This window comes from Mustela erminea, chromosome 10 (assembly GCF_009829155.1).
Source record: "Mustela erminea isolate mMusErm1 chromosome 10, mMusErm1.Pri, whole genome shotgun sequence".
Taxonomy (NCBI): Eukaryota; Metazoa; Chordata; class Mammalia; order Carnivora; family Mustelidae; genus Mustela; species Mustela erminea.
Genome location: NC_045623.1, coordinates 14,289,518 through 14,302,959, shown reverse-complemented (window position 1 = coordinate 14,302,959; position 13,442 = coordinate 14,289,518). Strand labels below are relative to the sequence as shown.

General features: G+C 41.7%; 1 protein-coding gene across 2 annotated transcripts in view; it reads right to left on the bottom strand.

Annotated features, from left to right (window-relative positions):
• The window catches only part of TMIGD3 (transmembrane and immunoglobulin domain containing 3), a 65,523-nt gene extending 54,590 nt beyond the window's left edge, over positions 1-10,933 (bottom strand). The window contains exon 1 of one of the 2 annotated variants that reach the window (XM_032360763.1): positions 10,881-10,933. The gene's annotated coding sequence lies outside the window, so the exon portion shown is untranslated. Of the gene's footprint in view, positions 1-1,507; positions 1,591-10,880 lie in introns of those variants that run through there. The other variant, XM_032360762.1, reaches the window with a different exon arrangement.
• Between the last annotated feature and the right edge of the window lie 2,509 nt (positions 10,934-13,442).

Below are 13,442 nucleotides of genomic sequence, written 5' to 3'. Positions count from 1 at the left end.
GAAAAGAAAGTGACAGTAAAAATAATAGGCTTTGTGAGCCACAGCTGCTCAACTCTGTGGTTGTAACTCAAAAGCAGCCATTAGACAGTAAGAATATGAATGGGTGTGACTGTGTTCTGATCAAACTATTTACAAAGACAGAGCACAAGCCAGGTTTGGTCTGGGAGGCTTAGTTTGCCAACTTCTGCCATAAAAGGTAAAGCTTGGGTGAACAAGAGTCTGCTGCCGTAGGATATTTTAGTGACAATATGAGCTATAATAGGATTGATTGGTTGCTTCTAAGTGTGCTGAAGAACTTAGAGAAGGAAATGATGAGCTCAGAGCTTTCCATTCTTATTCTTAGCAAGGTCCATATAGGGGATCTGAAATTGTCTATGAGCACCCTAACAGAATCCTGATTGGTACAGTGAGGCGAGAACTGAAATCAGATAAGTTGCAGGCAAACTGAAAAAGGAGTGATAAATTTGTAGGCGAGGCAATCTGGGATTTGCCACATTTGAGGTGCCTACGGGATCTCCAAGTAGAGATGTTTCGCAGGCATCCACACATACGTGATGGCTATAGCCTCATAAATAAATGAAATAACCAGGGGGAAATCAAGAGAAAAGCAATGAGCTAAGGCAGAACTCTGAGGGACTCAACCTCCAGGGGATGGGCAGGGGAAAAGGGACCCATAAAAGAGTCTTAAAATCTAAGACCCCTAGAGGAAAAGAGCCTCACAGAAGCTACACACAGAAATGGAGAGTCTCAAGCTGCTGTGAGGGATGACAATAAAACTGGGTCTGGTTGAGGTTGAAAAATTCAGTGAGTCAAGATCGAAAGAGACAGGAAAATGGCTACTGCCTTCAAAAGAAACAACTGTAGAGGAGAAGCAAGATGTGAATTTTAATGTAAGAGGTTTATGTTCCTGCCAGTGTTCCCTTCTTCACATAGCCGTTGAACTTGGGGATGATGCGCAGAGGCCAGATAAAGGAGAAGTGGTTGTGTGGCTCCCTTCCACGTGGGCAGAAGGACTGCGTGAATGGGAGGCGGAAGCAGGAGGAAGTTGCCTGGCGGCTTCTATTCATTTAATGAAATAGCCGGCGCTGTTGAAGAGAGGAAGTGGAGGGCTGGGTAGAGAGTTTGAAGAGAGAACTGAAGTTTTGGAAGAGTCACCTAAGGGTGGGGAAATCTGATTTACAGCAGTACAGACATCATACCACACAGCCATGTGGATGCCCTTGATCTGTGACGTAGGCAGTGAAGGGAGAATTTCTCTTACTCATAGATTTACAATACCAGACGTGTTTGTCCTCAACAAGACCAGTTCTTCGACTTGAAATTTATAATGTATATTTCTTTTGGTAACCATAGAAGATGAAAGAAAAAACAAAAATTTTTCTGGATTTTAGCAGCTCTGAGAGCATCCTTGTAAATTCCTAATTCTCTAGGGAAATTCTCGGACCACTCATAAAGATGAGCTAACCAGGCATGAATAAATACAGTATTGATTCCCATAATATCTTACCAAAATATTACTTGCAGATTTCTGTTTATTTCACCATGAAACTCCTTGGGATTTATTCTTGGAGAGAACTGCAGCCAGCCTTCTGAAATGACAGGTGAGTAACTGTGTAGCTGTATTTCTATCCCTTCACAAACTCAGTTTTCTCCTGATGAAAGAAAACACAAAAACCAGGATTTGGAATGCAAGGGAAAACTGAAATCAAAAATCTATTGGTAGGTTCCCCCAAGAGGTTATAATATCTAGAAAATTTCTAAAGAAATTTTGCTAACCATACCCATAGCAGAAGTATAAGTTCTTTGGTAACCCAATTGTTAAATGTAGTTTTAGTGGGTATTTTTTATGATGAACAAGAAAGAGAGAGAGAGAGAGGAGAAAAGAAAGAAAAAGAGAAGAAGAAAGGAATTAAAGTTCTATGTGAACTTAGGTGTAATACATTATTTGGGGAAGGGGGAAGAGCTGAGGGAGAGGGAGAGGGAGAGAGAGAGAATCTTAAGCAGGCTCCATGTTCAGCATGGAGCCCGACTTGGGGCTCGATCTCACAACTCTGAGATCATGACCTGAGCTGGAATCAGGAGTTGGATGCTTAACCAATTGAGGCATCCAGACACTCTTTATCAATTTTAAAGTAGTAACTTGTACAATGTAGTAACTTTCTGTATATCCACTGTGTTGTGCAAACATCACAACCATCTAATTCCAGAACATTTCCAACTCCCTAAAAAGAAACCTCATACTTCTCAATTCCCTCCTACCCCCATTCCCTAGCAACTATTAATCTACATTCTGTTTCTATAGATTTGACCATTCTGGACATTTCTATAAACATAATAATGGAATATGTGACCTTTTGTATCTGAATTCTTTCACTTAGTATAATGTTTTTAAGATTCATCCACGTTATAGCATGTATCAGTACTTCCTTTACAAGGCTGAATAACATTCTATTATATGGCCATACCATATTTTGCAATTCACACTGTTTATAGCTATCTTCACTATCCATGTGCAGAATTATTTTCATCTTCTAAAACTGAAACACACAATTACCGAGCGTTATTCTCTTTTCCTCTGTCTGCCCAGCCCTGGCAACCACCATGCTACTTTCTGTATCCATGAATTTGATTACTGTAGGTACCTCATGTAAGTGGAATCAAAGAGAGTTGTCCTTCTGTGACTAGCTTATTTCACTCAACACAATGTCCCAAAAGTTTGACCATGTTGTAAGTTGCATCAGAATTCCCTTACTTTTTAAGACTGAAAAATAGTCCATTGCATGCCTATGCCACACCTTTTTACCCATCTGGGGATGGACACCTGAGTTGCTTCAGGTTATTGTAAACAGTGCTGCTGTGAACGTGCTTGTACCAACAACTGTTTGAGTTCCTACCTTCAGTTCTTCGGGGTAAATATCCAGAAGTGAAATTGCTGGATCAAATGGTGATTCTCTTTTTAATTTTTGAAGAGCCATGGTATGGTTTTCCATGGCCCGCACCATCTTACATTTCCACCAATGGTGCGCAAGTGTTTCAGGGGCTCCAGATCCTCACCAACACTTGTTATTTTGTGTCGTTTTCCTGGGTTTTGGCTTTCTTTTAGGTACTAGCCATACTAGTGGGTTTGAAGTGAAATGATGCCATCTTAACAGTAATCTATCCCTAAGTATTTCATTCTTTCTGATGGTATTGTAAATGGAATTTTTTTTAAATTTCAGTTTTGGATTGCTTATTGCTAGTGCACAGAAATACAACTGATTTTTATATCTTGATCCTGTATCCTTCAACTTTGCTGAACAGTTCTACATGTGTGTCTGTGTGTATCCCATCTGTAACATGGGGTTATAAAGTACCTGTTGTTATGAGGATTAAATGTGTTAATACTTGTCAAGTGGTAAGTGCTGGGCCTGGCACATAACAAATGCTAAAAAATTGTTAGAGACTAAATATTTACCAGACAGTAAATATTTATTAAAGGCCCGTTACACACTTATCTGTAGGACTTGTGCAGTGAACAAGTCTGACCACAGGTGTCTTAGTCAATGTGGACTGCTTTAACAAATTACCACAGACTGGGTGGCTAAAATAATAAACATTTATCTCTCTCAGTTCTGGTGGCTGGGAAGCCCAAGATAAAGGTGCCAGCAGATACAATGTCTGTTGAGAGCTATCTTCTTGCTTTGTACTTAGCCTCCTTCTGTATCCTCACATGGCAGAGAGATCATCATCTTCTTGGAAATTCATGAATTCCATTCAGGAGGGTTCTACCTTCACAACGTAATTACCTCCCCAAAGATCCACCTCCAAATACCAACCCACTGGGGATGAGAGCTTCAACAGATAATTTTGGGGGGAGGGGACACCATCATTCAGCCAATAGTAACAGGTAAGATCTCTGATCTTGTAGAACTTACATGAACTATCCCAAACACCTCATACTTGGATTGCTATTTTTCAGATTACTTCTGCTGGGAAACAATTTTTCCCAGGTTTCTCATGTTGCTTCCCCTCTTCCAAGCAGAGGCACAGATGGCTCTATTTTCAGACTGTCTCCCTCTAGAGCAGAGAACAGGTTTGTGTACTGTCTAGTTTAATAAAGAGAATATTTCCTTCCAAGCAAAAGTCAGGCAGAGGCTCTTGTAGACTACTACAGAAGATTTGAGTTTCTTAGGCTTGGGGTTCCTTGGCTGTGATAGCATTCCATGGAGAATAGAGCATTCACTCTGCATCACCTCTGTGGGACCCAAGGAGCAAGAAGAATGGATGTGAAACTGAAACTCATGCTGCTTTTCGTGCCACAAATAATAAAGTCCTTTGTCTCTGACTCCAGAGTCTTGTATCTTCTGCCAGCATCCCCGCAAAGGGCTAACTTTGTTGATTGCAGGTAGGGTAAAATGTCAGATCCTTCAGAGTTTTTTATAACTTCCATCCAGTATGCTGTTACAAAGGTATCTTCCTGAAACCTAATTTCTACTTAGATATCTAAATTTCTTTATCTGGCTTTTAGCCTCCTCCATACCTCTCCAACTGAATTGTCCATCTCATCCTGAGGAAGACCTTCTTCATGGGCCAGGATTTTTAAAACATATAGTATCATGCTCATTTCTACTTCTGACATTGGGTTCCTATCTCCTCCACTTTGGAATTCCTCCCTCATTCCCTTTTCTCACACTTAGTCAGTTCGAATCCACTCAAGACCTGTTTCAAGTCCCACAGAAAAAGTCCCCATTGACCATTGTTTCTGTGAACATCTATAGTAGTTAAGAACGTGCACACATAACATAGAATTTGAGTACATGTTATTGTCTAATATTGTTTTTTAGGGGTTCCATATGGGTATGCATTGCCTCCTCATTCTAATTGTAAGCAGGAAGCTGGGGACAAGGCAGAAACTGAATGTGATTGACTAAAGGGGTAAGCGCATGTGCACTGAAGCCAGAGATCCCAGATCCAAATGCCTACTACTTAATGGCTTTGTGAGCTTGGGAATATTATTCAACTTTTTTATGCCTCCATTTCTTCCCTTTAAAGTGGGAATAATGATTGAGGCTCTTGGGTGGCTCAGTTGTTGGGCGTCCACTCCTGATTTTAGCTCAGGTCCTAGTACTCTTGATTTTAGTTCAGGTCCTAGTCTCAGAGTCGTGGGATTGAGACCCACATCTGGCTCCAAGCTGGGTGTAGAGCCTGTTCGAGATTCTCTCTCTCCCTTTTCCTCTGCCCCTCCCTCCAGATACTCTCTCTCAGAAAAAAGGGGAGGGGCTAATGATCATGATAATATCTATCTTACAGACTCATTATAAGAATTAACATAACACGCATAAAACAGAAATAAAAGATCAAGTTACAAACGTCACAGAATTTAGCACTGTGGAGACTCAGGGTGGTGTATAATGTTACAGAGGATTTCTTACCTGAGAAACCTTTCTGCTATAAACCACCAGGTAAAATTTAAAAAGCGTTCTGTTTCACAAGAAAGTGAAGAAGATATTCAAGGGTCAAAGATGAAACCACAGCACAAACTCAAAAAGCAGGGTGAATGTTAAAGCGAGGGGCTATTCTAGATGGTCTGCTGATACAGGGTAATCTATAGCATTTGTTTTAGTGGCCACTTGGAGGCAGCACAGTAAGTCTGGAGTCCAAGTGAGTTCAAGAGTAATATTTGAGACCCAAACATTTCTCAAGGATTGCAAAGGATTACGCATTCAGTGAATAGTTAAAAAATGACACACACATACCTCCCAAAAGAATATAGTAAGAAATAATAATATCCGTTGAGATATTTGGTACGGGATCCAAAATCTCCTTTGTGAATTTTTAACCACATGTGAGACCCCAGATAAGTTTGGGGCCTGAATTCAGATTTCCTCCATGTTCCAAAAACAAACAAATCAGTCAAATATTTACTCCAAGTGGTCCAAGATTGGTAGTACCCAAGCATCTGGCAAAGAAACCACAAATTCTCTCCACTCAGTCCTCTAAGAACTCCCACAAAGTTCCAAAGAATGTTAGCTCACAATCAAAAATCACAAAATACATGAGGACACAAAATTCCCTGAGACACACAGAAACAACATGTAGGGGGGAAATCACCTTCTAAGACTTTAAGTATAGGTAGCAATGGTTACATAATACTAAATACATTTATATAGTATGTTTATAATTAGGAGAATTAACTAGAAGTATAAGAATAAGAAACTAAAAAATGGTCAGACCTATGTAGAAAAGAACCAAATAGACCTTTCAAAAAAGAAACAAATGTAATAATTGAATTTAAAACTCAGTGGACAGATTAAATAATAGACTGACCCAGAAGAAGAATTTTTAAACTGAAAAACAAAGCTGAAGAAAGTATACAGAATTAATATCACAAAGATAAAGACAAAGAAAGATTAAGAAACATGAAGGACAGGGCGCGTCTGATTGGCTCAGTCGTTGAGCGGCTGCCTTCGGCTCGAGTCATGATCCCAGGGTCCTGGGATCAAGCCCCATATTGGGCCTCCTGCTCCATGGAAAGCCGGCTTCTCCCTCTCCCTCTCCCCCTGCTTGTGTTCCCTCTCTTGCTGGGTCTCTGTCAAATAAATAAATCTTAAAAAAAAAAAAAAAGAAAGAAAGAAACATGAAGGACAAAACAAACAAACCAAAAAACCTCATAAAGGCCAAAGTAACAAAGCTAAATCTGTGTCTATTCAGCTTTCCAAGAGCGAGACTAGAAAAAAATGAGAAGAGGCAGTATTTCATGAAATAATGATCTTTTCAACAAATGGTGTTGGATTGCAGAAAAATGAAGTTGGACTCTTAACCTTAATCCATATACAAAAATTAACTCAGAGTGGATCAAAACTCTAAATGGATGAGCTAAAAGTGTAAAACTCTTATAAGAAAACACGGGGGGAAAATCTTCATGCCATTGGATTAAGGAGTGATATCTTGGATATGACACAAAAAACAGGCAACAAATGAAAAAAATATATCAGTTGGACTATATCAAAACTTTAAACTTTCCTGCATCAAAGGATACCATCAACAGAGTAAAAAGGCAACCCATGGAATGGGTTATCCCATTCCTAATCCTATATCTATATCCTATATCTAATAAGGAATTAATATCTAGAATAGATAAGGAAGTCCTACAACTCAGTAACAAAAAAAAAAACCCGCTATTAAAAAAATGGACAAAGAATTTGAATAGACATTTGTCTAAGGATATACAAGTGGCCAATAAGCATATGAAAAGATGGTTGATATCATTAATCATTTGGAAAATGCAAACCCAAACCATAATGTGATACCACATCATACCCATTAGGAAGGCTATTATCAAGAAAGAAAACCAAACCAACCTATCACAAGTGTTGATGAGGATGTGGAAAAATTGGATTCTTTGTTCATTGCTGGTATGAATGTAATATGGTGCCGCCACTATGGAAAATAGTATAGTGGTGCCTCAAAAAATCAAAAACAGGGATGCCTGGGTGGCTTAGTCAGTTAAGCACCTGCCTTCAGCTCAGGTCATGATCCCATGGTCCTGGGATGGAGCCCCACATGGGGCTCTCTGCTCAGCTTCTCCCTCTCCCTCTGTCCTTCTCTTCTTCTCTCTCAAATAAATAAATAAAGATCTTTTTAAAAAATCAAAAACAGAATTATCTGATCCAGCAATTCCATTTCTGGGTCTATAGTCAAAAGAATTGAAAGCAGGGACTCAAATAGATGTTTGTACACTCGTGTTCACAGAGGCATTCTTCACAATAACCCAAAGACAGGAATACAATCCAAGTACCCATCAATGGATGGATAGAAAAACAAAATGTGGTATGTACAAACAATAGAATATTGTATTACTCAGCTTTACAAGTGAGGGAAATTTTGACACCTGCTACAATATGAAGGAATCTTGAGGATATTATGCTAGGTGAAATAAAGCAGTCCTGAAAGAACAAATACTGTATGATTCCAGTTTTATGAGGTACCTAGCATAGTCTCATTTGAAGGGACAGAAAATAGCATTGTGATTGTCAGGGTCTTGGGGGGAGGGAGAGTTAGGGTTTAATGAGTACGGAATTTTAGAAAATAAAAAATGTTCTGGACCTGGATGGTGGTTATGGTCATACAATGATGGGAATACACTTAGTGCTGCTGAATTACACACATAAAAATGGTTAAAACGGTAAATTTTGTTAGGTATCTTTTACCACAAATTTTTTAAACTTGAAAAAATGATAAGGGTAGATCATTTTCTAGAACTGATAAAGACACAAATGTTCAACTTAGGCAATCACAATGAATCCCTTGTAAAAGAAATACAAATCTAGACACATTGAGGTAAAACCACGGGTGAACAGAGAGAAAATGGTAAAACTAGTCAAAGCGAAAAGGTATCAGCTACAGAGGAAGGATATTTACACTGATGACCGATTTCTCAATACCAAGATTAAAGGCAAAATAGACAAGTATAATGTCTTCCAAAGACTGAGAGGAAATCTAATTCTGCCTGACAATGTATGTCTTATTTAAAAAGTCTTACAAAGATAGGAAAAATATTCCCCATGTCACTCTGAACTAAAAATAACACATTCAGCATTTCAGTATAGGTGATTATGTGTTTGACTCCCATACCAGAATATAAGATAAAGAAGTATGTCTTAGGGCGCCTGGGATGCTCAGTTGGTTAAGTATCTGACTCTTCATTTTGGCTCAGGTCATGAGCTCAGGGTTGTCAGATTGAGCCCCAGGTCAATCTCTGTGCTCAGCAAGGAGTCAGCTGAAGATTCTCCCCATCTCCCTCTGCACCTCTCTATCCCATCCCCCACACTTGTAGGCTCTCTCTCTCTGAAAAAAGAAACCGGGTCTCATCTTTGATTTGTACAATGTAGCAAAGAATTAGGTAGTTTAAGAACTGTTGCTTGTGTGCATAAATAAAGCAAATAACAAATAAATAAAATGCTAACCATTTTTGGTGATGTATAATAAGACATCTATCTTCATGTCCATTAAATTTTTTGAACAAAATCAAGACACACAGTGTGAAAATGGGGCAGGGGCTTTGAAATTGGGAAATAGCCTCAAAACTATGCTGCCTCAGGGCACCTGGGTGGCTTAGCCAGTTAAACGGCCGGCTTAGGTCACTTGGTTTAGGCTCAGATCATGACCTTGAGGTCCGAGGGTTGAGCCCCACGACAGGCTCCACGTTAACTGGGATTCGGCTTCAGGATTTGCTCTCTCCCTCTGCCCCTCCCTCTAGGTGTGCTCTATTTGTCTCTCAAGTAAATAAATCTAAAAAATATATTAAAAATAAAACTAAAAAAACTATGCTGCCTCACGCTCATGTCCCACAACCATCCCACCAACCAAACCTGTCAGGACTAATATCACCAATCCCCCCGTCCTCTACCCAAACCCACTGCCATATTTCTTTTTTTTTTTTTTTTTTTTAAAGATTTTTTATTTATTTACCTGACAGAGAGAAATCACAAGTAGTCGGAGAGGCAGGCAGAGAGAGAGAGAGAAGCAGGCTCCCTGCCGAGCAGAGAGCCCGATGCGGGACTCGATCCCAGGACCCTGAGATCATGACCTGAGCCAAAGGCAGCAGCTCAACCCACTGAGCCACCCAGGCGCCCCCCACTGCCATATTTCAAGTGAAATTTATCACTTATCAACCCAAGAAAATAAATCGCTTTTATATTACCATGTAAGTTTCTGCCTGGGTCAGGAAACCATACCCTTTTGGTTCCTATTGATAAGCTGGGAATTTACAGCCAAAAATGGCCTTGAGTTACTAATTGCTTCTTTTGCTTTACTTCCAGTTCTCAATGCAGCATTTTGGCAAAATCCGTTCCAATACCTAGTGTTGTGCTAGCAGCTATGTTTCAGAAGGTACCATTGATTGGGCTCTTACCATGTACTAGGTACTGGTTAGGAACTTCAGATGCATTATCTCTTAATTCTCACTACACTTTACAAATGACATCACAATGTCAATATCATGGATGAGAAGATTAAAGAGATTAAATCTCTTAAAGGGATTGCATAAAAGCCCTACACTTCAAGGAAGTATGGAAGCCAAGATTTAAACCCAGAACTGAAGGACTCTGAAGTCTGTGCTCTTTTTTTTTTTTTTTTAAGATTTTATTTATTTGTCAGAAAGAGGGAGAGAGAGCGAGCACAGGCAGACAGAATGGCAGGCAGAGGCAGAGGGAGAAGCAGGCTCCCTGCCAAGCAAGGAGCCTGATGTGGGACTCAATCCCAGGATGCTGGGATCATGACCTGAGCCGAAGGTAGCTGCTTAACCAACTGAGCCACCCAGGCATCCCTGAAGTCTGTGCTCTTAACAACAAGCAGCTTACAGTGTATCTGGGGAGCTAAGAAATTCACACATGAAATCATTGAAAAACAGTATTTGTTGAAAGGCCAAATACAGCTCCGTAAGTCACAGATTAGATCAGATTTAGTTTTCTGGACCCTGAGGGACAGTCAAGAGGAAAGGCTCTGAGTTTTATAACAAAATAAAAGTTTACAAGACCCCTGAGTTGTACACAATCAGTAAACGCAATAATTGGCTGTGGAGGGTGGGCAGACGAGAGAACCCATGGGAAAGTGCCCATGGTGCTAATCACTCGCATCTTTCAGAGATGTAACCGCTTACAGAGCACTTCTGCAGATCTTCACAACAACCCTGGGAGATACAAATTACCTCCATTTCACAAATGAGGACAAAGCGCCGAGTGAATGGCCTGTCCCACGTCACTGTGTCATGCTCCAGAGTGGTCCATATGCAGACCGAGACCTAGATCTTTTCCTCCAGCCCTTTCACTTTCTGCTCGCTGTCACTCAGGACAGGGAAGCCCGACATCCAGTGTGACTGCTTTTCCCAGAAGCTTCCCTACCTGACGTTTTTCTATTCTGTGCATCCTGCTGGACCTCTTCCATCAGTCCAACTGGTGTCTCCTTTACCAACTGCCGTGGAAGCTTCCAACAACCACATTCCAACCATCAAACCCCTCTGCTTTTGGAGGATCAGGTGTCCTTTGGTCCTGTGGTCAGAGAATCAGACATCCTCATGAAGCCTCAACCTCCTGAAATGGATAATTATCCTTTTCATCCTACTGCAACTTTTACACCAAAAACCAAGGAAAAGCTGGTTGTTGGGTAACTTTCCACCGGACGTTTTGAAACTTGAAGTGGGAGAACTATTGAAATTTCGGGAACTCTGCTTCTGAGTGCCTGGTTATCTTTTCTCCTCACCTGAGTTCCCCTGCGATCGACAGTCTAACCATCCTGCGATCCGCAAGTATTTACTGAACTCCTATGGGGTGTCAGGGACTGTTCCAGGTTCTGGAAATACATCACCAGACAACACAGGAAAGGGCATGCTCTCGTGAAACCTGCATTCTAGTCAACAGCATGCCAGGTGGTGAAGGGCAGTGTCATGAGAAACGAACTTCAGGGGTTAGGAAATGACTGGCAGAATAGGGTCTATTTCTGAAAGCGTGGCCGGAAAAAGCAGCTTCGATGAGGTGCTTGAATGCTTTGTGGTAGCAAGTGAAGTTCATTGGCTCTGCAGGGGAAAGGCCATCCAGGCTCAGGGAACATAGCGCTGAAGGTCTGAGGTTAGCACATCTGCAGGACTTCCATTAATGGCCAAGAGCCGGATGGCTACAGCCGAGTAATCAAACGGAGGGGAGGAGGGAGGCGAGGCCCAAGAGTAGGTCAGGGACCAGATTCTGCTGTGCCCTGAAGGCCCAGAGAAGACTGTGGCTGTTGAGGCATCCAGTCTCGTTCAAACAAACACCCTGAGCAGCTGTTGGAGCCCAGGATTGCTGGGTGCAGAAAAGACGAAGATGAATAAGACAAAGTCCCCACTATCAAGAGGCATAGACTCTAAAGGAAAACAGAGACAAGCAAGCAGGCAACTCTATCACCATGCAATAGGGACTGTGATGGGATTAAGCCCCAAATCCTATAGCAACATGGCGGGGGGAGGGGTGCCCAGTGCAAGCCGGGGATGCCAGGGAAACTGACGTCTACATTGTAATTAACACGCTGGCCACTTGCCACATGAGATTATGAAGCACTTCAAGCGTGACCAGTGTGACTGAAGAAATGGACTTCTAACTTGACTAAATTTTCATTAATTTAAATGTAAAAACTGAAGCAGTGTGAAACATTGTCCCATTAAACAAAACTATTGTGTTGGCGGGACCACATTCTATCCTTGGATTTATATCACCAACGCTATTACGGGCTGGAGTGTTCGCCTACTTTCCACTTTTTAAAAAGAAATGTGGCTACTCGAAAATTTACAATGCAGTAAACATGTGGCTCCTGCAGTGTTTGTATTGGAGAGCGTGAATCTAAACTGAAAGTGGGAGAGATGAGTCAGGGCAAAGCAGAAGCAGAAGCCTCCAGGCAGAGGGCCACGTGTGCCAAAGCCAGATGGTAGCGAGAGCTTAGTACCTTCGAGGAATTACGAGTAACTCATTGTGATGGGCCCTGAGGTGACAGCGAAGAGCGGGGAAGATAGGAAGGGAAGATGAGCAGCAGCCGGGTCCTGAGGGCTTGGGGCAGTGTACCAAAGAATCTGAGCTTCACACTGAGGGCCTCAGGTAGCTAACGAGGGCTTTAGGCATGGAAGCTCCACGACCAGCTTGGAACTGTAGAAAAGGTCACTCCGGCTATCGTGTGAAGGCTGAATTGAAGGGGACAGGAATGGAATGTGGAAGAGCAGTTAGTGCCAGTCGCATAATCAGGCAGGAGTCCGAGACAGGGACAGTGGAGGCAGAGACAGAAATGGGCTCACGTGGGACACCACTGAGTCGTCAGGTTGGCTCAACTCTCCATCGAGCAAGCATGAGGAGCAGAGGACTACTGCCCTCAAGGCTGAGCATCCAGGCAAATGGCTGAACCCCTCAAGGATCACCAGGTTTGAGGCCTGAACCTTCTGGCTGTGCTTCCCCTCTGAGCCATGGCGATGAGTAATAGTTGGTGGGAAGAAAACTCTTCTGGAGTCGCACTCAGGGCATCTGACTTAGCCCTTAATGAGTATGATTTTTGGAAGTCGGTGTATTCTATGCTTTCAGGCACACAGCTCAAGCATTTTCATTTCCTTTGATCAAAAGATGGCTGAGTGACAAGATTATAGCTCTCAAAAATAGTCTTGGAAAAAGACCCGTATTGTGAGGTGCATCCCTCCCTTCCGGTGGCCAACAGGGAAGGGAAAAAATATTAAATATAGCAGAGAGCCACACCTCACCTTAGCAATACACCCAGGTTTTCTGGAGCCTAAAATTTATATAGATTTTTTTGAGGGTTGGGATATTTTTAAAGAAAAGAATACTAAATCGTGACTTCGAAACTGCCAGGTAGGTCCTCCTGCAAATGAAGGGCTCTGATGCTTAAACTTCATTAGCTCCATGGTATACTGGCTTCAGTATTAACAGCTTTCAGAC